At 44.8% G+C, this 22915-nt stretch overlaps 1 protein-coding gene and 1 long non-coding RNA gene across 20 annotated transcripts in view; one reads left to right on the top strand and one right to left on the bottom strand.

The window, feature by feature from the left end:
- The window catches only part of RBFOX1 (RNA binding fox-1 homolog 1), a 1461670-nt gene that overhangs the window by 1218676 nt on the left and 220079 nt on the right, over positions 1-22915 (top strand). The window lies entirely within an intron of this gene.
- LOC122209508 lies at positions 1546-3294 on the bottom strand. Its single transcript, XR_006197643.1, has 3 exons — positions 3220-3294; positions 2876-2953; positions 1546-1628 (listed from the first exon to the last, which is right to left on the bottom strand). It is a non-coding gene; the product is annotated as an uncharacterized LOC122209508 (long non-coding RNA).

Raw genomic sequence — 22915 nt, 5'->3', positions numbered from 1 at the left:
AGGAAAGGAAAGGAAAGGAAAGGAAAGGAAAGGAAAGGAAAGGAAAGGAAAGGAAATCAAAGGAAAAAGGAAAGGAAAGGAAGAAGGAAGGAAGGGAGGAGGGAAGGAAGAAAAGGAAGTGAGGGAGGGAGGGAAGAAGGAAGGGAGGCACCAGTCTAAAGCATGAATAAAAGGAGAGCTGTGCAAAGAGCACGTTCACTCTAGAGAGCCAAAGCATAAGAGACTGTTAAAAACTGAGAACAAACTGAGGGTTGATGGGGGGTGGGAGGGAAGGGAGGGTGGGTGATGGGTATTGAGGAGGGCACCTTTTGAGATGAGCACTGGGTGTTGTATGGAAACCAATTTGACAATAAATTTCATATATTAAAAAAAAAAAAGAGCACGTTCAAACAGAAGGTACTGTAGAGAATAAAGCTGGCTGTAAGAACTAGAAGATAATGCTCCTCAGGTTACAGATGAAGAAATGATGGCCCAGGGAGCCTGTCTCAGTGTATCTGGGCTGCTGTGACACAGCACCGTAGTCTGGGCAGCTTGTGAACAAGGCATTTGTTTCTTGCGATGCTGGAGGCTCAGAAGTCCTTGATTGGGGTGCCGGCCGATTCGGCTTCTGGTGAGGACTGCTTCCTAGTTCATCGTGTCTTTTTGTGTTTTTACCACACCCTTCTCACGGCAGAGGGGGTCAGGGCACTCTCTTGGACTCTTCTATGAAGGTACCAATCCCATTCATTAGGGCTCCACTTTCATGACCCCCCCCCCCCAGAAGCTTCACCTCTGAACATTGTCACCTCTAGAGTTAGGTTTGGACACATGAGTTTGCAAGGGGACGCACACATTCAGTCCATATTAACCCCGGGTAAGTTTCTTAAGACGAAAAAGGGAGTTTCTGGCATGTTTGGGACTTGACTGCTCATGGCCACATCCTCTCCTTTTTCACTTCTTGTGCCTTTCAAGTAGAGAGAAGGGCATTGGCATCTATTAATTGCCTACTGGGTGCCAGGCACAGATGTTAACGATTAGGTCTTTGGGCTGCTGAAGTGAGTTTTGGGGGCAGAACCTGGAGGTCCAGCTAGACATTTATGAGGCTGAGTGACAGCAGTAGATTCAGGGATCTGGAGTCCAGCATGAGCAGTGAGAGAGCAGGGAGCAGGTGGGTTGCAGGGCAAGAATTTGGAGTGTGGTTTGGTAGCTCAAAGGCCAGCCACTGAAGAGTCCTTTCCCTGTGACACAAAAAGGCGACTGCCTCCTTCAATTACCACTCTGATGAGATAAGACCTGGGCTTTGCCTCTGAGTCGTAAACTCAGAGGCAGCTGGGAGTCCCTGAGCAACAAGGAGGATACTGACCCGCCAGGAAGGACAGGCTGACTGATGGTTACTACTTTGGAGGAGGAGAATTACACTGAGCGCAGCCAGCTTCCTGGGGGATGGGGAAACACACATTAAGTGGGGGGATACCAGACGTCTAGGACTTCTAGGGAGGCTTTTGAATGGGACCTTCTGTATTCAAAGTAGACTCAATTCTACTCACTTCTAGGAGTTTTTATTGTGTGCTTACTCTGTGCAAATCCGGCAGGGGATGTCTTGACAGCATGCTTCTTGCAATGATTGCAAAAGAAGTCCTTTCTTTTAACTGAAATAGTTCAGGAAATTGAACATAAGAGAAAGCCCTGTTCCCTCAACCTGGTTGTCTGAGGCAGTGGAGAAGTTCACTCGGGTGGGCCGGCTTTTCTATGCATCTTATGCCTAAGACTGTGGTACACTAACTCATGCACAAGGGTGGAGGGGATCCCCAAACTCATTCTCTCCCCTTGCTCTTGAAATCCAGCTCTTAAACACTGAGTGAGCTGCAAATATTATGTTAGATTGGACTGTGCTACCATTTTGAAATTAAACCTCCCTTCCTTTAATTGAGTTGTTGGCTTTCCTTCCTGTATTCTCGTTCTGAGGTCGGGGCTCCCAGCACCATTCTGGGGCAGGAAACATTTATTTCCCATCTCACAGAGGCACAACCAAATAGCCATCGGCTTCAGCTGAGACCACTGGCCAGCCTTCCTGCTCACCTCCCAATTCCCTAATCTAATCTAACTCAGTGGGGTTTGTGGGGGTTCATTTAAGCAGCAGAAGCTGTGCTATAATTGTTACATGTGCCAGCAACGCTTTGTACCATCTGGGTATGGCGGGGAGGGGGGGGGGAGGAACAGAGAGAGAGAGAGAGAAAGAGAGAGACTAGTACTACCACAGAGAAAGATTTTTATTCTATTACCAAGGCAATATAATTCAAGAGTGGCTGTAGAGCAATTGGAAACTAAGGAATGGGAAGCAACGCAGTTATAGTAAAATGTCAAAGTGTAATGAAACGGGAACAGCCCTGCTTTATGATACAGCCAAGTAACAGACAGGTGGCAGCTCTAAATATGTATATAAATAACAATATGGATGAAATGCCAGGGCTTCCAGCTGGCTTGGTTAAAGCACTTTAGTAATATTCTATTTAGGGTAACAATGTAGCTTGACAATTTCCATGAAAAATACAAAAATGTATCATTTGAGAATGAATCAGCCCACATTAGCGTGTAAGTGATGGGAACTTCACTAAGATCTTAACACAGGGTGCCAGGCATGTCCCCATCCTACCTAGAATGGCCAGTTGTTCCATATTGCCATGAGGTTAACTTGGTTCTCTGTCATTGGGATGCAAATGTTTGTTTTTCCTATTACTCTGTTACCAGTAACACACACACACACACACACACACACACACACACACGCAGAGATATTGTCCATGTCCCAGACCTGGGATCTTACCTGTAGAAACACACACACACACACACACACACACACTCACACACAGTCCATGTCCCAGACCTGGGATCTTACCTGTGGAAAGATGTGGGTCACCTTATTTACTTATTCACTCAATGAAATGTCCTGAGCACTTTCTGTATTGCTGAGGATCTAGAGATGAGCAAAAATATGTATGATCTTGGATTATATAGATTTTTTTTTGTCTTAAAGGAGGGAAAGACCTGAATAAAATAATCCGGAAAATAAATGTAAAATTGCAAGAGCGATACATCCTGCTTGTTGCAGTTGGGTTGGTCAAGAAGGGCTTTCTGAAGAAACTAATGATTGAATTGGCATCACAGCGTGCAAAGAGATTGAGCAGCTAAAGAGGGATGAGAATAGCCTTCCACGCAGTGAGATTGACATGTGCAAGAGACCTGTGGTAAAAGGACGTTAGCGAGTATGATGGATAAGAGATCATTGTCCTCAAGTGGAGCTGGTGAGGTACAGAGTGGCCCAAGTCAAGTAAGAGCATGTAGGCAGGGATAGCCCATACAGGTTCCTGCAGACCACAATCAGGAATTATGACTCAGGAATAGTGACCCACTAGAGGGTAGTAAGCAGCATAGCCCTAGGACTGGGAACTAACACCCTAGGAGTTATTGTGTTCATACTGCAGTCAATCAGGAGCTCTTGAAAGACAAAAGCCACTCTGCCGAACGGGTACTGCATAAACATGACATACACATCCATTTTGTGCCACGCATGGTTCAAAGCACGGGGATGCATACCTGTAAGACAGCATCTTTGTCCTTGAGAAATTCACAGGCTAATGAGGCAGAAGTCATATGAACTAATGCGTTTAAGTATCAAGCACTTGGAGGGAATCTTGAAGCACAGAAATTTAACCTTACAGTAGTTTCCTAGAGCGAATGTCCCTGAACAGTCTTCAAGGAAAGACAGAAGTCGTCCCGACCAAGAAGGAGTAGACGGAAGGGTTCGTTTCTCGGCGGGGAATAGCGTGATGAAGAAAGTCACAGTCAATGACAAAGGAGAAGGATCATCAGGGCCAAAAGACAAGAGTGCTGACGAGGGACATGGGGAGACCCGCTGCTCCCAGATGGAGCCCCGTGACCAGCGTCTTGCTGAAACCTCCTAAAATGCAGTGATATCACCGGAAGGTAGTCTCCCAAGCTTTTAAGTTAAACTCTTGCTTGACCCTTTGCCCCTGACACTATTTCCTATTATAGATATGATCAAGCTGGATTCATACAATACAGAATCCCCACTTATGTGGGCAAGCGTGAATTAAAGTCACCTTTTGGACCCTCTGCATTGGTATTTGAAGGCAAACCATACAGAGATATAGGAAATCAACTGACTGGATCAAGAAATTAAAAAGACAAAATGCCATCTATAACTCTGGGTAATAGCAAACATTTGGATGGAATTTGAGAAAGATACGATAGAGGAATGGGTTTGGCCTCAGCCTAGATCCAGCTGTCTTTGCCCTACACAATCCTACCATGAATACATGTAATTTCCAGTCTGTATTTTCTCTCTTTCTGGGTCTGCCTTGTGACCTTCTGGGTCCCACGGAGGTCCTCAGGATAAGGGTGGGTGTAGGACAGTTACACCAGGGACCCCAGTGTTGTAGAGTGCAGGCTAGGGCCTTCTACCAGCACTGTATGTGGTCAGCTCTTCCCATAATAAAGCCCATCTCTCCATGTTTTGTTCGTGTGTTCAGTCACTCATTCAGCAGCTATTTGTGGGGCACTAATTATGCGACTGATGCAAGGCTGGGCACTAGGAAATTGATAGTGAACATTATAGTCTCTGCCTCCTTGAAGCCAAAGATTTAGAAGGGGCAATTTTGGTTTTTAACTGAAATGGGGAGGTGTCTTCCAATCAAACAGCTGGTCTGGAACATCATTAGGAACTGTTAGATTTCAACTGCAAATTCTCTACTCTGAGCCCGTCAACACACCGAGTGGTTAGGTTTTAGCTAAATATATAGATATGTATATTCCTTTGTAACACCCAAACATGCTTTTCTTAGATACTTAGCCCTCTTCATCTTCAGATATATTTTGACAGCTTCATTCTCTTTCATCTCGTTGGAATGTGTGTTGTTTTCTATCCAGTCTTGTTTTCTACACAAGAATTAATTTAAGAGACCCCAGGACTGTTGGTGGGAAATATTAAATATTTACACAGATAGGGAATGAGAAATCTTATTCACGCTTTAACCAATAATAATAAGCATATTGAGACTATGGACCAGTGTGGAGTTTAAGATTCATTCTCTCTTTTGAGTCTTACAATAACCCCATTAAGTCGTTACTGTTAACGTCTCCATTTTGGAAATGTCAAACTGAATCCCTTTGACCGAGGGCAGGGCCAGTTTCTCGGGCACGTGCTCCGTACGGTCTCACAGCGACCTATGCTACGAGGGTTCCTCCATGTGGTCTCGTGCTGTGCTTGGAATCCCTAATAATTTTTTAATTATTCCTCATGATTCCAAGAATTTATGTATCCTTAATAAATTTTTAATTGTATAAGGGGCCCTACGTGTTCCTTTCGTACTGGCCCTGAGAATTACGTAGTCGGTCCTGACCAAGGGGCAAGAGCAGAGCTCTGTGCAAGGCTGATCCAACCACAGAATCTGTTACCTTAGCTGTTCTCCTGTGTTAGTCCCCCCCCCCCCCCCACCTCCCCACCCCATGTTTCATGTCAGGGAGGGCCTTTTTTAGGGACACCGGATGATGCCTGTTTCCAGTCTCTGGGCTGTAGGTGGCGTCTCACCGTGAAGTGAATCACCTTTTAATGTATAGTTGCGCAAGTACCTCTGCTGTGTTGATATATCACTCATTTTATGGGCCTGGATTAATTCCAAAGTAAACACTAAGTACTCAGCTGAAAAGCTGTAAACACAAGACACGACGTGCGTCTTCAACTCCCAGCTCTGTTTGCCAAGGGCCCGATTCCCTCTGCTTTATCCTGTTTAGTGTAACAAAACCTTTGTGTCATCTGCTTGAGCGGTAATTTCCAGATTGATTTGAAGATCTGCAGGTGAGGGCTGCTGCAGTTGGGAGAACACGTCTCCACACGCATTGTGCCTCCTTTGCCTGCCTTGGTGCCCGTGGATGGTCATCCAGGGATGCTCGCCTTCCTGCGTGTAACGGGTGTCCAAAGGGCAGCTGCCTGTGAGGCTGCTGTCTGTTCCAGGGGGCCTGCAGAGGTAGCACCTGTTCACGACTCATCCACTGGGAGGGCAACACGCTGTTGGGTCACCAAGCAGCCGGTGCTGTCTTCAGGCCCGTGTCCTGGGTCCTGGGCCAACCGACAAGGGTGACCCAGTTCTTACTTCCCAAATTACAATTTCCAAATAGGGTTTGTTTGTCAATCTCATTTTCATGGCATCAGCATTGCGTGAGTGGAACACCTGTGTGCGTGCGCGCGCGCGCATACACACACACACACACACACACACACACACACACACACACACATGCATCTAGTCATATATAAATATACCTCACCTTTTACTCTTCTCTCTTGTTTACTTCAGTGGAAAGATGGCTGCATTTCCTGACGCTGTGACCTTGGAGAAGTCCCTGCAGCTCCCTGGAGCTCTGTTTCGTTACCTTCAACCTGTTTTTGATCATTCTCCTTCTTTGAAGTATTTTCAATAGCAGGCATCAGATCTCCTTGTGCCTGGTTCTAGGGACTTGTCTCTGTTACCCTCATATTTTCAACCTGTTAAGGCCCTTCCAGACCTTCCAGGGATGTCTGAAAGAAGACTCCTCTCTCCTTGGCTGTAGTGCAGTTTGTTCTCCTTATGAACATGTGGCCTCCCACCTAGTAGCTATAATGATCTTTAGAAAAAAATGGTAAATGGTGAAGGTCAACATCTTCGCTGGGACCCAGCAGCTCCTTTGGCTTCCGCACCCCCTCTCCCAACCTTCTCCTGGCCAGCCGAGCAGATATTCCTTAGCCCCTGCAATAAGCATGATCTTCCTGCCACAGGACATTTGTACGTGCTATTTCCTCTGCCTAGGATGTTATAATCCCCAGTATCGATTCTAGTCCCTGGTGGCTCTTATATTCTACCCTCCTCAGGTCAGACATCACTTCTCTTGGGATATATCCCCAATTAGCTCTCCAAGTTAGGAAAAGATTCTCTGTTCCAGGTGCTGACTTTCTATACTTATCTTCATGGCGTGTACCACATGTCTCTTCCACCAGACCATGTATATTATAAAGGCGAGGGCCATATGTCTTCAGTACCCTAGGGAATACTAAATAAATGCCTGCCTCTAACAGTCATGCAAATGCAGGAACCCTCTGATTCTGTGACTTGTCACCTTCCCCTGGGGGCTGCTGTGCCACTGCTTCCGTCCATTCTGTGCCTGGCTGCTCACTTCCCCACAATGTCCTGGAACATGCATTCCTCAAATCACTGCTGTCCATCTTCTGGAAAAGACAGAGAGAGTGTGTGATATTCAGGTTCACTCCCTCATCTCCTCTCAGCTGCATTCGTGTATCTTTGCAGACAGGACTCCGCTCACCCCTCCATTAAACCAGACCTCATTGTCACTCCCATGCACCCTGTTTTCCTTCTCTGTCTGACGTTTTGCCATATCACTTGTCACCATCTGACACGATATGTTTTATTTATTTATTTGCCTCTGTCTGTCTTTCCCCCGTAGTATGTAAGCTCTAGCAGGATGAATACTGTAGTCTGTTTTGTTTCTTGCTGCATTCTAAGAATGCCTGTCTTGGAGTATGCATTTATTAACTATTTGTTGATTGATTAAAGCAGTGGATGGGTAGATGCGTGGGTGGATGGGTGGGTGGATGGACGGACGGATGGACAGATGGATGGACAGACAGAAAAATGGATGGATTTGGCCTTGAGTTTTAATATCAACAGTAACCTCTGCTTTCCGGACCTTTGTTTTTGGCATGGACATCAATAATTATACTTTGAGAGAAACTTTCTGGGGGCAAGTCCAGAGAACCATTTGTCTGAGTTCCCACTTTGTGCACAAAGATGTTTGTCTCTGTTGTTCTTTCCCTCTCTGGCAAGTTGAATATTATGGTTGAAGGAAGACTTTCCAGAGAACCAATGGAGCAGAGGATCGTATCAAACCCAAGCCGCAAATTGTTGTACATTTCACATTGCCAGATCAAAGCCTTGCATCTAGCCTGTGGAACCCTTTAAAGTTTCAGTTGTTAATTAGAAGAGTTATTGATGTGGCATCCATTCTGCTTGGATTTGGGTGGAAAGTTCTAGTTTCAAATATTCTGCTGTGTAATGTTTGTAAATCATGGGAACAACCTAGGAATTGCAGTGTTTTGGCATTCCAGACTGTTGCTTGCACCTGGAAATAGTACAGAACCATCTTTCCCCAAAACAGTTTTGTTAGGAAGTATGATCAGTATCATTTGGGGACTTATCTTTTATTCTAGTCTGTCGTCTTTTAAACTACGAGAGGCCATGGAAGACTCACATTTATTATTACTTTGTCACCCCACTGAATGATTTTTGTGTTCTACTGACAACTCATTAAAGACAGGAGTCCTATTTAAGTGGCATATTGGTTGGGTCCCTCTGGCAGCAAGTAATTGAAAACTGAACTTAAAGTAGCTTAAACAAGAAGGGCATGCATGATTTTGCTCAAAAAAATTCACAAGGATCGGGGCGCCTGGGTGGCTCAGTTGGTTAAGCGTCCGACTTCTGCTCAGGTTGTGATCTCACAGTCTGTGAGTTCGAGCCCTGCGTCGGCCTCTGTACTGACAGCTTGGAGCCTGGAGCCTGCTTCAGATTCTGTGTCTCCGTCTCTCTGCCCTTCCCCACTCATACTCTGTCTCTGTCTCTCAAAAATGAATAAACATTAAAAATTTTTTTAAAAATTCACAAGGATTAAGCAGTTCTAGGATTAGCTAATTCAGAGAGTACAGCAATTCAAAAATATCAATAAGGTTTCAGGTTTTTGCTTTATTTCTGCTCTGCCATTCTGCCATTTTCACTGTTTATCTTCTTAGGCTGGTATTCCTCCTGGTCCTAAAATAGCTGCCATTGCTCCAAACATCACACAGAGATGACAATATTCAGAAAAATAATAGAAAATTCCCCTTTAGGATTTTACTTTTCAGGAAAAGCTCCCTAGCAGCCCATTCACCTTTTCCAGAAACTTCTACTGACATCTCATTAGCCACATTATATTATTTGCCTTACTCATTTAGCAGAAGGTATGAGATCCCTAAGGTTGACTTAGAACAAGGATTCTCATACTTGAATGTGCTTCAGAATCCCCTGGGTGGCTTGAGAAAGCACAGAATGCTGGGCCCCACTCCTAGAATTTCTGATTCAGTAGGGTGGGGGCATGGCCTCGCATTCTGCATGTCTAAGCTCCCAGGTGATGCTAATGCTGCTGGTCCCAGAACAACATTTTAAAACCCATGAACGTAGAGCAGTCCAGATTTAGCCCCCCTTGGCATTGGGGAGAAGCTCAGCTTCCTTGAAGGACATGGTTGTCAGGAGGTGAGTGAAATATTTGGGTTTCTGTCAGCCAGAAAATTACCTGTTGTTTAGTTAGCCAATAGCAGCTGACACAAGTGACATCTTCAGGCAATAACATGATATTTCATGTGATTAGTACGAGCTGACTGAGGGTGAACTTGACTTTGGAGGCTGAATTGTATCTAAAGGTGGATTGGCCACCATGTAAGGACTTAGGTAATTTACCTTCAGCTCGCCGCAATGTTTCCATTTTATTTGTGTGTTTATTTGTCTGTTTTTATATTTCCAAGAACTGTGAGTTTCCTTTGAGCTCCCAGCCACTGTATTCATGGGGTTGAGCAGATATTTTGGAAGGTGAGGTGGTAACTTGCACAGCAGCAGGTGAGAAATCCAGGGTTCACAGAGGTTAAGAGATCACCTGATCCACACAGGTGGTGAGTGTTGGCATTAGAACTTCAACCCATGCTGCCTTCTGTCCCTCAGCAAGTGGCCGAGCGGTTTCCGTGAGTATATTCAGCACCACACAGGGCTTTCCCCCCTTTTCCTTCTTTTCTCTCACTTTCATAGCCACCTGCGAGGTGGGCGGGTGTCCGGGAATATTAGGGAAGAATTATGATAGTTTTTTCCACATATGTGCCCAAGGACAGGCTGGAGAGCTGTGGGTGAAATAGAACCATGGATGTCTTCTTCTCTTGGGGGTCTTCCTGGTGTTTAGCCCGCCCCGCCCATGGGGACCCCCACATATGCAAGGGTGCAGAAGGCTCCCCCACAGCCTTCTGAGGGAAGCAATTGGTTACACAGGTGAGTTTTCATGTTAACTCGATGGTATTTACCGCTGCTGTGACAAATGAGCACATTTCGCATTACAAAGCAGGGCCCACTGATTATCTCACAGCTCCATCCCTTGGAAGTCTGGGTGCAGCACGGGCCCAACTGGAGCCTCTGCTTTGGGTTTCCCAAGGCCGACATCAACTGTGAGCAGGGCCCTGTTCCTTTCTGAAGCTCTGACAATGAACCCACCTCCAGGCTCACTCGAGGTGGCAGCCGAATTCAGCTCCTGGACACTCTAAGACTGACCCTGGTTCCTTGCGGGCTGTCCGGTGGTCCTTGTTGCTCTGAGAAGCTGCTGCTGTTCCCCTCCTGCTTTCCATGTGCTCGCCCCCCACCAGTCCAGTGGGGCAGCTGGGTCCCTTTTATGCTTCAAATCTCCTCTCTAACCAACCCCATGCTGCACGTCCCGGGCTGCAGCCGGAGAAAACTCTCTGCCTTTGAGAGTCTCTTAGGACTGGACTGGACCCACCTAGATTTTAATCCAGGAAACTCTCTCCATCTCAAGATCCATAACCTTAATCACATCTGCACAGTCTCCTTTGCCATGAAATGTAGCGTATTCACAGGTCCCAGAGATTGGAGCGTGGACATCTTTGTGGGGCCATTCTGCCCTCCCAAATGATCTCATAATAATAATAGATGTTGACAGGCATTGATTGGCCTAATAATGACCATGGCTAGTATCTGAGGAATGTCGCTATATGCCAGGCACTGTGATAGGTCCTTTACATTGATTGGTTCGTTTAATCTCCATCACAAATCAACACAGTGGGAGCTATTATTTTTTAAAAAGAGGAAGAATGAAAAGGCACAGCACACGTGAGCATCTTGTTCTGGGTCACTCCGAAGGTAGGTGTGAAACTGAGGTTCTATTCAGGAAGTCTGACTGGACACCCGGCTGTTCATGCTTACGTTGCACTATCCGAACCATCCTTTCCCCCATGCGCCCTACTATGGTCTGCTTTCTTGTCTGTTACCTCTTCCTCCCTGAGCCCCCTGGGCTCTGATTTCTTCGAAGGTAGGACTCCATTGTTCGAGTATCCCTGTCCAAGATGCTTCATTGCTGCTCAATGAATCGTCAGTGTATGTGCACCTGTGCAAATATCTATATTGGTGGACAGTGTAAGGTACTGGGGTCAACCATCCCAAAGCAGGCTGCGTTCATGCCTCCTGGACAGATGCCAGAGTACAGGTACATACAGATGGGTGTATACATCATGCACAGCAGAGGCTGGATGATTCAGCCCTGAGCAGCTGCAAAAGTTCTCCCCAGCCTCACTCCCGCCAGCATCCGAAACGGCTCCTTCTCAAACACGCTCACATCAGGCGCTTGGGGCTCCCCTGGTAGAAGGTCTGTGAGATTACTTAAGCATGTCCAGAAATGCAATGAAATGATCATCACTGTTGCTGAACACCTGACTCTTGTTTCCAAAGGAGTATCATGGAAAACAGTAACATTCAAGCTCAAGCTACATGTGGGCCGCTGCAGATGATGGTAACTTCTAAAACACGGAAGAAGAAGCTTTGGAATGTCGTATTGGGTGGATGGCTTTTGAGATAGACAAGGTCTTCTCTTTCTCAGGAATCTCTGCTTTCAGGGATACATACAGGCAGCAGATGCTAAAACTATTGTTAAGAGTTGCCGAGTGATTGGTTCTCAATTTCTTCTTCTGTTAAATGATGTCTTCTCCCTCCAAATACAGCTTGAATCTTCTCTCTGCTCTCCCTTGGTATTGCCCCAGGTAGAATGTTTTCTCTGCCAGTCCCCTGTCCACCTCTTACCCCAGCATCTGCTAAATGACAGCCACAGTGATTTCCTTTCAGTTTCTTGAGAACCCCAAGTCTTTCCTACCTCAGGGCCTTTGCACAGTTTGCTCCTCTGGCTTGGAATACTTTCTACGCTGTCCTCAAACCTAACTCCATCTTTTCAACTAAGTCTCAGCTGACATGTCGTAGAATCCTTCTGTGCTAACTCTAATTGAGGGAAGATTCATCACAATGCCGTAAAAGCATGTGTAATTAATTATTTTTTTTCTTTTAATTTTTGGCCTGTCTTCTTGTATTGGGTGGGATTATCTATGAGTCTATAAACTCTGTGAAGGCAGTGACCTTTCCTGTCTTGTTTGCTTTTGTGTCTCAATGCGTCCCCTGGGGGCAGGCACCTAGTAAACTAAATAGATATTTGTGGAATGACTTCTGAATAACACCATTATATCTATTTTTCTGTAAGAAGTCTTGAACATAGCTTAGTGCGTATTCTGTTCCTGACTCCATGGCAGGCACTGTCAGGTTCTCTGTGTCAGCTCAGGAAAATAAGACAATAATAATAGTGATGATAATACTTAACTGCTTCCAAGACTTGTCAGGAATATTCTGTCTTCCTTTATAAAGTCAGCTTATATGCTAGATTCTCCAAGTATGCCCTGGGGATCACCTGCTTCTGAGTCACTCGGAACCCTTACTAAATGCAGATTCTTGGGTCCCTCTTGAGTCCCTCTGATGAATCAGAATCACTGATGCACAGCTCCAGAAATGAGCATTTGCAACAGGCAACAGGCATTCTTATCGATGTGGAGGTATTCAAATCACTCATGTAGAGTGTTTAATGTTACCTGTTACCCATCCATAAATATATCCTCTTGCCCAACAAAAACACCTCTTGCTGTTCATATAAGCAGTTTTGATATTTAAAAAAAAAAATGACAGCCAGGATGGCAGGAAGCAGACATCTCTCTAACAAATCTCATTGTTCCAATTTTAAGCAGAAAATATATCAGCTCCATTTTCTGATCCCAAGCTTAGGTTGGAGGAAGCTTGCCCAGGGACTTTCTCCAGGCTCGGCTAGCCCTGGGGCTGAGCACAGGGCAAGAAGCTTCTGGTTTTAGGCTGCAGTCAACTCTGTTGGGGTCAGCAATAGAATTACAAGTGCCGTAGAGCCTGCACAATTGTAATTTGCATCTAATAAAACTAGGATTTATAGAACAAAAACCCTACCAGCCCCACTCCACAGTATCGTGCATGGAAATAATGGTGTTGCTCTTTGAGGTAAACCAGACCTGTGCTATCTAATAATGATAATAAAGGTTAAATTAAGTGAGTGCTTATTCTGTGCCTGGCTAATTCTTCTAATTGCATTATCTCATTTAATTCACACACAGCCCTGTGAGGCAGCTACTAATGTTTCTTTTTTATGAAAAAGAAAAGTGGGGCCTAATTTGGGTCATACGGTGGGTAGCAGAGCCCGGATGTGGAGTTTTCTTTAACCCTCAGGCTATCTCGCCTTCATCTGAGCCTTGCAAACAAGACAGGGCCCAGATTATCCAGGAAGTAGCACCGCTTTGGATCCCAGCTCTGCACACACTAGCGGAGCGTCCTTCACCAGGCATAATGCCTTCTGAATCTCAGTTTCCACACCTGTAAAATGGCAACAGGCAGCAGTGGGACTTCCCTGTGTGAGGTGTTAAAGGGTGTGATTCAAGCATCCACCTAATCGCAGGAGCAAAGATGCTCAGTTCAGAGGGAACTGTGTTGTTACTCTGAGCTGGCCTGGTTGCAGGCAGAGTGTTCACTTCCAAAGGAATGAGGGCCGTTTGGAGCAGGGGGCGCCCAGGATGGGGAATGAAATGAGAGAATACATATCCACAAGGGCAGGGCTGGAGAAGCTAACACTCTGTAGCTGTAGAGGCCACTCATCCAAATCACAGATGCGTACAAAGCAGCCACCACACTCCAGGGACAGCGTAGGTTCTTGGCAAGCACAGGTGAACAAGACAGACATGGTTCCTGTATAGCTTCCATGTGTTTGGCCAACAGTACATATAACTCTGTAAATAATTTGAAGACTGTGGCACGAAGGAGAGTCAACACAAGTGTGGACCTGAGGCAGCAGCAGGAGTAACTCCTGGAGAGGAGATCAGACCTCTTCAAGCCCTTAAGTGCTGGAATAAGAATTCTGACCCACACAGTTAGCAAAGCGAAGAGGTCTGTCCAGTGAGTCCCCTCTGACCTGCTAGGCTACCTCGGAGTAGGGAACAAATACTCTAGATAGACAACAGCTGTGTACAACTGTTGCAGGGGCCCGCCCATGTACCCCAAGTCTTAGGTTTGACCATCTTGGAGGTCAAGCATTTCTAGTGCTTTTTTGAAGGCATATACTTCGAATGAAGAAGACGACAGAACATAACAACCACAGTGGTTGAAAGACCCCAAGTGCCCAGAGAGGACATTCAACCCCCAGAATATTAGAGAAGGCAATATAACATAATGGGTGAGAATATGAATTTTGGAATCAAATAAACGCTGGTTCAAATCCCAGCACTGTCATTTACTAGCGGTGGGACCTTGGGAAAGATCATTCCATGGTTAAAAATGTGGTATGGTTAGAGGGACCGTGCTGGGGTGTTTGAGGGTCAAATGGGATTGCGTACCTACAGAAAGGTGGAGATATGACCTCCGGTCTGTCTGCACTGAACCCCACGTTTCCCACAGTGCACAGGCAGCCTCCCTCCTACTTACCCCCACCCCCTCCACTACAGACCTTTGGAAACCACTGTTTCCTGCTTGGCTTCAGTCTCTAAAGGGTCCTCCTTTGTCTCCTGAGAGCTCAATCTGTAGCCAAAGTAATGAGCCTGATCTGATTCAGCTCAAGGACTCCGGTCATTGAACTTGACTTGGTGTGTCCATAATTTGTACATTTTGGATAACAGGTTATTGCTAAGAGGGAAAACCTTTAGCTGAATCCAATACATTCACAGCAAGTGAAGCAGGAGGAAAATGCCTAATTCCAGCTTGTTAGCCGCTGAGCTTCTGAGAACAGAATCAGCTTAGCCGCTTGCAAATAAGCGAGCATCACAGAACTTGGTGGAGCTGGCAAGAAGGTAACAAGCTGTGTATGAAAACCCTGGGATTAAATCTCCACAGCAAAATTGCTTGGTGCACAGGATCAAAGAGCTGCAAGGGGAGAGAGACAATGAGCAAGTTCCCTTCTGCACACCCACCCAACCTTTACCATTAGGGACACCCCAAAGAGTGCCTGCTTTGGCACCTTATCAACAAAAAGGCTGAGCTTTAGTTGATAATTAAAACAATAAATTCTTCTCCCCGGCGTGTATCCCGATTAGATTGTTGACATTGTGTCAGGCTGTTAGGAAGATAAACTCACACTGGTCCTTGCACTCACTACACTGCTTATTTTTGAATCCCTCTGATAGTGTTTTTGTGTGTGTGTGTGTGTGTTTTTTTACATGACAACTTGCAAATAACACATTGGAGTCTCTTTCCTTCTATTTCTCTATCGCGTGATTAACATTGATACTCGTGGAACTTTCGAGGTCTGAGAGCTTTCCTCTGGATGTGTGATGTAGGTCCCAGTAGGAACCATTTAGAATCCAAGGAATGTGTTTGTCAGTAAAAATGTCAGATGACACATGTGTGTCCAGGATGCTTTAAAGCCTCCCAAAGATAAATTGTTGAAGACTGTGGCAAATGGTATCAGGCCAGCCCCTGAGCAAAGATTTAAGAGGCTGTCCGGCTTCATCCATCATGTTTCTCCAACCATCATGAGTAAACTCTTTCTTTTGGTGGATCCCACTGGTGCTCAAATCATAGCCAAGGGTGGGGATGTTAACTAGAGTGGTGGGTCCCAACCAGAATGACCTGAGTCAGGAACTGGGGGCCTTGAAAGTATGGTGCCTGCCAGACTGAATAATTTTCAGTTCCTGAATCTAACAGGCTATGTTTGTCTTGCTCCCAGACCCTTAACATATGAGGCTCCCTTGCCTAAAATGATCTTACCATTCATCATTCCCTCAGGCAACTCCAATTCATCCTTCATACCTTGGCTTAGATGTACTTCCTCCATGAAGCCTTTGAAAAACATTAATAAACATTTTATTGTGAATAGTTTTAGATTTATGGAAAAATTATGGAATATTGTACAGAGTTGCCATATATATATATCCCAGTTTCTTCTATTGTATATTCATTGATTTCCTACATTGCTGTGGTATATTTCTCACAACTAGTGAGCCAATATTGATCACAAAATTTACGCTTTTAACTATTTCCAAGTGTGTAGTTCTGTGGCATTAAGTATATTGACACTGTTGGACAACCATTGCCACAAATCATGTCGAGAACTTTTCATCTTACAAAACTGAAGCTCTCTATCCATTAAACTCCCAATTCCCTCTTCCCTCAGCCCCTGGCAACCAGAAGTCTACTTTCTGACTCTGTGAATCTGACTACTCTAAGTACTTCATGTAAATGGAATTCTGTATGATTTGTCCTTTGGTGGTTGGCTTATTTTCCTCAGTATAAGACCCTCAAGGTTCATCTGTATTATACCACATGCTGGAATTTCCTTTTAAAGGTTAAGTAATATTCCATTGTGTGTATATACCATATTTTGTTTAGCTATTCATCTGTTGATTGCTTTTACCTTTGGGGTATTGTGAGTAAAGCTCGCAAAGTCTTTCTTGACCCAGCCATACTATCTAGCGCATCCCAATGTCACCTCTGTCATGGTGCTTACCTCTTGAGAATGTAAGTGCGTATTTCCCTGTTTACCTTTAACACTAGGCTCCCAGCTCCTTACCTACATGTTCCATGCCAGTAAGTTGTTTTCCATTGTTTCTCAATCACCTGTAAGTGTGTCTGGCTCACATGAGGTTCTCAGCAAATATTTGAAATGAGTGACCCACTGGATGGATGGATGGATGGATGGATGGATGGATGGATGGGTAGATGGGTGGGTGAGTGGATGGATGGATGGATGGATAGATGGATGGATGGATGGATGGATGGAGAGATTGACAGATGAATGGGTGAGTGGATGGATGGATGTGTAGGTGGATAGGTGGATAAGTGAGTAGATGGATGGATGGATGGATGGATGGATGAGTGGAAGGAAGGAAGGAAGGAAGGAAGGAAGGAAGGATGAACAGATGGGTGGATGGATAAAAAAGATGAGGCTATCCAGAGGATGGGCCTAAGCAGATGTCTGTAGGAGTACAATTTGATTCCTGCCTTCAAGTCCAGTGGGTGAACATGTGATTATAAAATAAGATTTCAGGGGCACCTGGATGGCTCAGTTGGTTAAGCGTCCGAATTCGGCTCAGGTCTTGATCTCACCATTCCTCAGTTCAAGCCCCACATTGGGCTCTCTGGTGTCAGCACAGAGCCTGCTTGGGAAACTCTGTACCCCACTCTCTCTCTCCCCTCCTCTCTCTCTCAAAATTAAATAAACATTTTAAAAATATGTAAGATTTCATAGCAAAGGGAAAACACCAGACTAAACTGATACACAGCAGAGAGCAAGAGTAGAGCCCACGGTGGGTGGGGGGATATATTTTGCTTTACATTTCTTACTTTAAAAATATCATTTTCACTATTTTAATGAAATAAAATAAATCAGTGAAAAACTTTTTCATAGTCTTATCACCTAAGTGGATCCTGCTGACCTTTTAAATATAAAAATAGTACCCAAACAGATAACTCATAGGGGAAAGGAAGGAATAAAGTGGAAATTGAACATTGTCTTCTCAGTAATTCTCTGTAAGAAGTAACCACAGTAACTACATTTTCTGTGTTTACAACCATTCTTGCGAGACCTTCCATAATCAGTGAGCATACATCCGCTATGCTTCCTTTAATGGTTGTCTACTCTTCCACTGCTTAGAGATAGAGTTGTTGAACTGCTCCTCACGGGGGAGAACATTAGCCGTTGGCTACCCCCAACACAACTGCTGCCTCTTGGAACACTTTTGTGTGCCCATGAGGTCAGTTCTTTGAAGGACACCCTCTGGACTAAAAAGTTAAAAGAATATACACTTGGCATTTTAGTAGATGTTGCCACTTGCCTCTCCCCAGATTTGGAAGTAGCTTGTGTTGCTGTGATGTGTTCTTACTGCCATCAGTCACATTAACGCAAGTGAGCCACCGTGGTGAAATGATGTCAGGTTGGAGCATTTAGTCCACTTTACTTCTGAGCATTACTGGGACATTTTAAAGGAATGAGTCATGATATTCTCTAAGTTATAATAAATTCTTAAAGGAGGAGAATACGGCTTCTTTACACAGAAGCTGTGCACATCAGATCAAAAAAGGGGAGAATCCAGAGATGTTGAACTCAAACATGATTTGAAGTTCTGTCCATTTTCCTGTCCTCCATGGATGTATTTAAAGTGGATGAGACAGGAGAGGTTAAGACCTTCAGTCTCCTTCTCTTAAGAGTGATGTGCGATTCCCTTCTGCCTGGGAGCTCCAGGGTCTGACCCGCAGCTTGGCTGTCACTGCTGCTGGGAAGAGGTGTCACTGGTTTGGTTTGGCATGCCCTAATTCCATGCTTTTTCCTGCTTCCATGGGTCAAATGCCAGCTCTGTTCACTACGGGCAGAAGAAGCTGATGAAAAGGAGTTTGGGTCTGGATCTTTCCCAGAGTGCAGATGAGGCAGTCATAGAAAAAGTGGCGAAAATAGTTGAGCATATGTTTTACACAACTTAACTGCTATGCCTGGCATCTCTCCTTCAACACATCCTGCCTGATATTTGATGTTAAAAAAAGGAAAAAATCAAAGCACATGTAACATGTTTCTGATATCTTCTTTCTCTCCATAGAGCAATGGAAAAAAATAGCATCTCTTTTAAATCAGAGAGGGAGAAAAAGAGAGAGAGAGAGAGAGAGAGGCATAGACGTACACCATTTTTCTCCTTTAGGATAAAATGGCCCTGATCTACAAAATTTCAGTCTAAGTACATGGTGGGGTGGGGGGAGAATGTATGTGAGCAACATAAGCTTCCTGTTCGCATAGCGCCTTCCTGCAACTGTGGCACTTGCTTCTTTATGGGTTCACTCATTTGGAAGTCATTTTTCTCCACCGTGGCTGCATTGTAAGTCTGGAAACCAGTGTTATGAAATGTGCAAAGAAAACACTCCATTATTTTGATATAAAATACTTTATTTTTAGAATGTCACCTTTATGCAGTGCACAATGCAAACATACGATATCAGCTTTACTGTGAAATGCCTTCTTCCGCCTTCCTTGCTAGCAGCTCACTTCTCCTCACCAATGGTAGCACTCTTCTGTTCCAGTGAATCATTCCAGAGGTAGGCAATTAATGTACAGGCGTATTCACATAAATAATACCATGTGGTCACATTATATTAGGCCCAAGTCTGGGATGATGGCAAAATTATTAAAAATAAAAGTCCCAGAAAGGAATACTTGTCCTACAGAGCTTATTAGATAAAAATATTAGGACAGTAGGACGAATCCATGAGTATGGTGAGACATCTCCTGAGCATAGGTTGTTTTATTGACAGAAAACACAGTGTTGAGATCAGATCACAGGCTTGGAGGTGTGAAGAGCCGTGGATTGGGGTGTGCCTTTCACTGGCTGTGTGATTTGGGCAAGTTCCTAACTCCTCTGCACCTCAGTCTTTATCTGGTAATGAGGAGCAGAATGCCCGCCCTCCTGCAAGGGTTAACATAAAGATGAGTATGATGAGTTGTAAAGGACTTGGATCATAATCTGGAATCAATGACACCCATTTTCTTATTTCCCTCTTTGCCCTCCTGTATCACAATGTATTGGGACAATTTCTCAAGCGATAATAATATCCTTCTATGCTCTATTTGCCTCAGTTTAAGGCGGTGGGCGGGGGGGGGGAGTTGAGGATGCATCATATAATCCAAGAGTCATTTCTTCTGAGTTATCAGCCCCCCATTACTTTGCTGCCTTCATACATGAAGGGACAATGTGGACCCTCACCCTTGTCTCACATTGGCTTTCTCCCTATCTGTGACTTAGAAGCCACTGCTTCTAGAGGTTGTGTCAAATGCCAAGCACCTTCCAGCTCTCAAACTTTTTCTAAATCCACTAAGCACCTTTTGAACCATCTATTAACTGGAAAACAATTGAGATGTTAATTAGAAATCAATATTATCTTTTCGTTAAAATTCCCCCCCCCATCTCTGCCATCTATTATCCCAGTGAACAAATGGCTTCTGCTGACCTCTTTGAGTTTCTTAGTGTACTTCAACTTCACGACAAAGATAATCTATTCGTTGCCTCTAATGCTTTACAATTAAGGTTGGATTCTCCCTTTAGGGTAATTTAATGTGATTTGACAGTGCTCCTAGTTAGCTGGTAAACAGCCATCTCCGAGAAGCCTGCTTCTTGAATCAGAGTGACCTCACTCCTGTCACTGGTATGACTCTGGACAAGTCATAATGTTTTGCCTTTCCAATTCTTTATTTGCACTTCTGTACAATGGGCATGATAGTAGAAATAAACTCCTGCGATTTTGGGGGAGGATTAGGTGAGATGATGAGTATAAAGTATTTAGAAGAAAAGGTTCTAATCACTTAGCACGAAGCATTCTTCGTGTGTCCGCTCTGACTGTTAATGCTGTTTGGTTATCCAAACCCACTCATCCGTGTCGTCTCATTCATGCACCCATTATCTGCGATGTGCCTGTGCTGTTCTGGGCACCACTGCTAAGCCACCATGTCCCCTCTGATTCTTGCATGCCCTCAGCTTGTTCCAAGTGATTTCCACACTGTCCAAATGTAGGCAGCAGGGAGAGATTGTTCACTGAGTGATGAGTCTTTGAGAGTTCCTAAGAGCTTAGAGAAGACACATGGGTGCTTCCTTCATGACCCTGGGCACTTCTCAAGGGGTGTTTCATCCAGAGACCCAGGAGGGGAATCTGTGTTCCTCTCCACCATTTTATTTTGGCTCACAGGAAGCCAGGAAGGGGGTTACTAACAAGAGGAAAAGAGAAAGCATATGATTGCATTTTCTATGCTGGGTGGGATGACTGATGAATAGAGTTGGAGGCTGTGGTATAGAGATGTAGCTAAGATCGTATTTCTGGAGTTTGAGCCTCCATTTACAATCCTGGCTTAGCTGCTTACCAGCTGAGTGACCTTGGACAGGCTATGAAACTGATGTGGGTCTCAGTTTCCCCATACAAAAATGAGAATTGAATCATTCTAAGACATTAAAGCAGCTCATATAGAGCCTGAAACATATTAATGCCTATAAATTCTGGTGGTGGCTTATACAGTCATGTGGTAGCATTTATAGAGCACTTAGTGTATTACTGGAACTGAGTTAAAGAACTTCACGTCACAGTGGCAATTTCAGTATAGTAACTCATAAAAGGGGCTCTGGATTCAGAATATTTGGGTTTGAATCCTCATCCAGCATTTACAGGCTGTGATCTTAATCAGTCTCCTCAGCCTTTCATTTTCTTGAGATCCTCCGTCCGTACCATGTGAGGATTCAATGAGATTATGTGTCGGAAGCACTTTGAAAAATGCCTGACGCATATGGAACCCTTAACAAATGTTGGTTATTCTTGTCATGTGTAACCAGCACAGATGTTTAATGGTGTTAGCCACAGTGAGTCAACCCAGAGCAATTAAGTGGCTTGCCCAGGTACACATGATTCATGAGATGCAAGAAACAAACTTGAGTTGGTTTCTGGCAGCTCCTCCATGGGAATAGGGGCTCAAGGAGCAGCATTCTGAAAATGAAGTCTTTGTCATCTCCAAGGGACAACGACGCCCAGTTGTCCCTGGAAATATCACCATTGGGGCACATTCTGTAAACTGTACAAAATTAAATCCCTCACTTCATTTCTCCGGAAAGACCCCTCTGCAGCGTCGCTCTATACCCCCGCAAATCTGCACCACGGAGGCGAGGGGATGTCCGTAGGATTTGGTCTCCCTACAAAATCCCCGCAAAGACGTATGAGGCTGCATATAAATTGCATTGAATTTGGCCAGCCATGGGCTAGCATTGCTTTTATGCTGAATATCAGTGAAAAGTATGAAATGGAGATTACATTTTCAATTCAGGCTTTTTTCCCAAAGCTCTGCAGAGATGCCCTCATTCCCATCCATCAGAGCAGAATTGCATCAGTGTGGAGTCCCAGACCCTTGTTCCCTTGCTGGGAAGCGTATCCAGCACTTGCTGTCAGACTGCAGCTGTGGGTGACGCTTTCCTTAACAGCTACTTCCTTTATTCCCCTTCCCCCAAATCTCTGCCTTTTTCTCACTACTTTTTGTTCTTAAGATCTATCACACACAAGGATCACAAAACCAACCACAAAAAAAAAAAAATGGCATTCTCGTAGATGCTAAAATTGTTATATCTGTCTCTTGGGTTGTTCAGGGCAGAAATAAGACATTGATGCAAATATGGTTCATCCACTGACAATGAGAAAACATGCTTATTACTTCTTCCTGAAATACATATATTCATACCAGCTATTTCAGTTCCTTTCCCTAAACAGTCCTAAATCATTGTCAGTGCCTGAGCTTCAGCTTGGGTCTACGAGAAGAGAGTTTACCAGAGGGGGGTGGGAGGGTGGTTACGCATCTGGCTTTACATCACCATTAGCTTCAATATTTCAACAGCCCTTTCTCCCCGTGTTCTATGCCTCTCCCTCCTGCCCCCAGAACATGACTGCCTGGCTGACTCCCCAAAGAGAGACAGTGCTAAGTGAACTTGACAGATTCCAGGCTGGCTCCATATGGCAAGGCCTGAGTTACATGTTCCTGGGATCCCCAAGCTGCTCTCACCTTATTAAGATGGCAGGTAACTACATGCAAGTCAAGTTCACTGCATCGGTTTTAATTCTTTGGGCCCTGGAGACCCGCCTCAGCCTTTAAGGCAGAATGGACGCCCTGCAAATTTGACCTTTTCCTTCCCTTTCTGGATCCGTGGCTGGGAGGGAGGGAGGTGCAAAATGGACCCAGAGCT

Source organism: Panthera leo, chromosome E3 (assembly GCF_018350215.1).
Source record: "Panthera leo isolate Ple1 chromosome E3, P.leo_Ple1_pat1.1, whole genome shotgun sequence".
Classification (NCBI taxonomy): domain Eukaryota; kingdom Metazoa; phylum Chordata; class Mammalia; order Carnivora; family Felidae; genus Panthera; species Panthera leo.
This window is presented reverse-complemented; position numbering and strand designations above follow the sequence as displayed.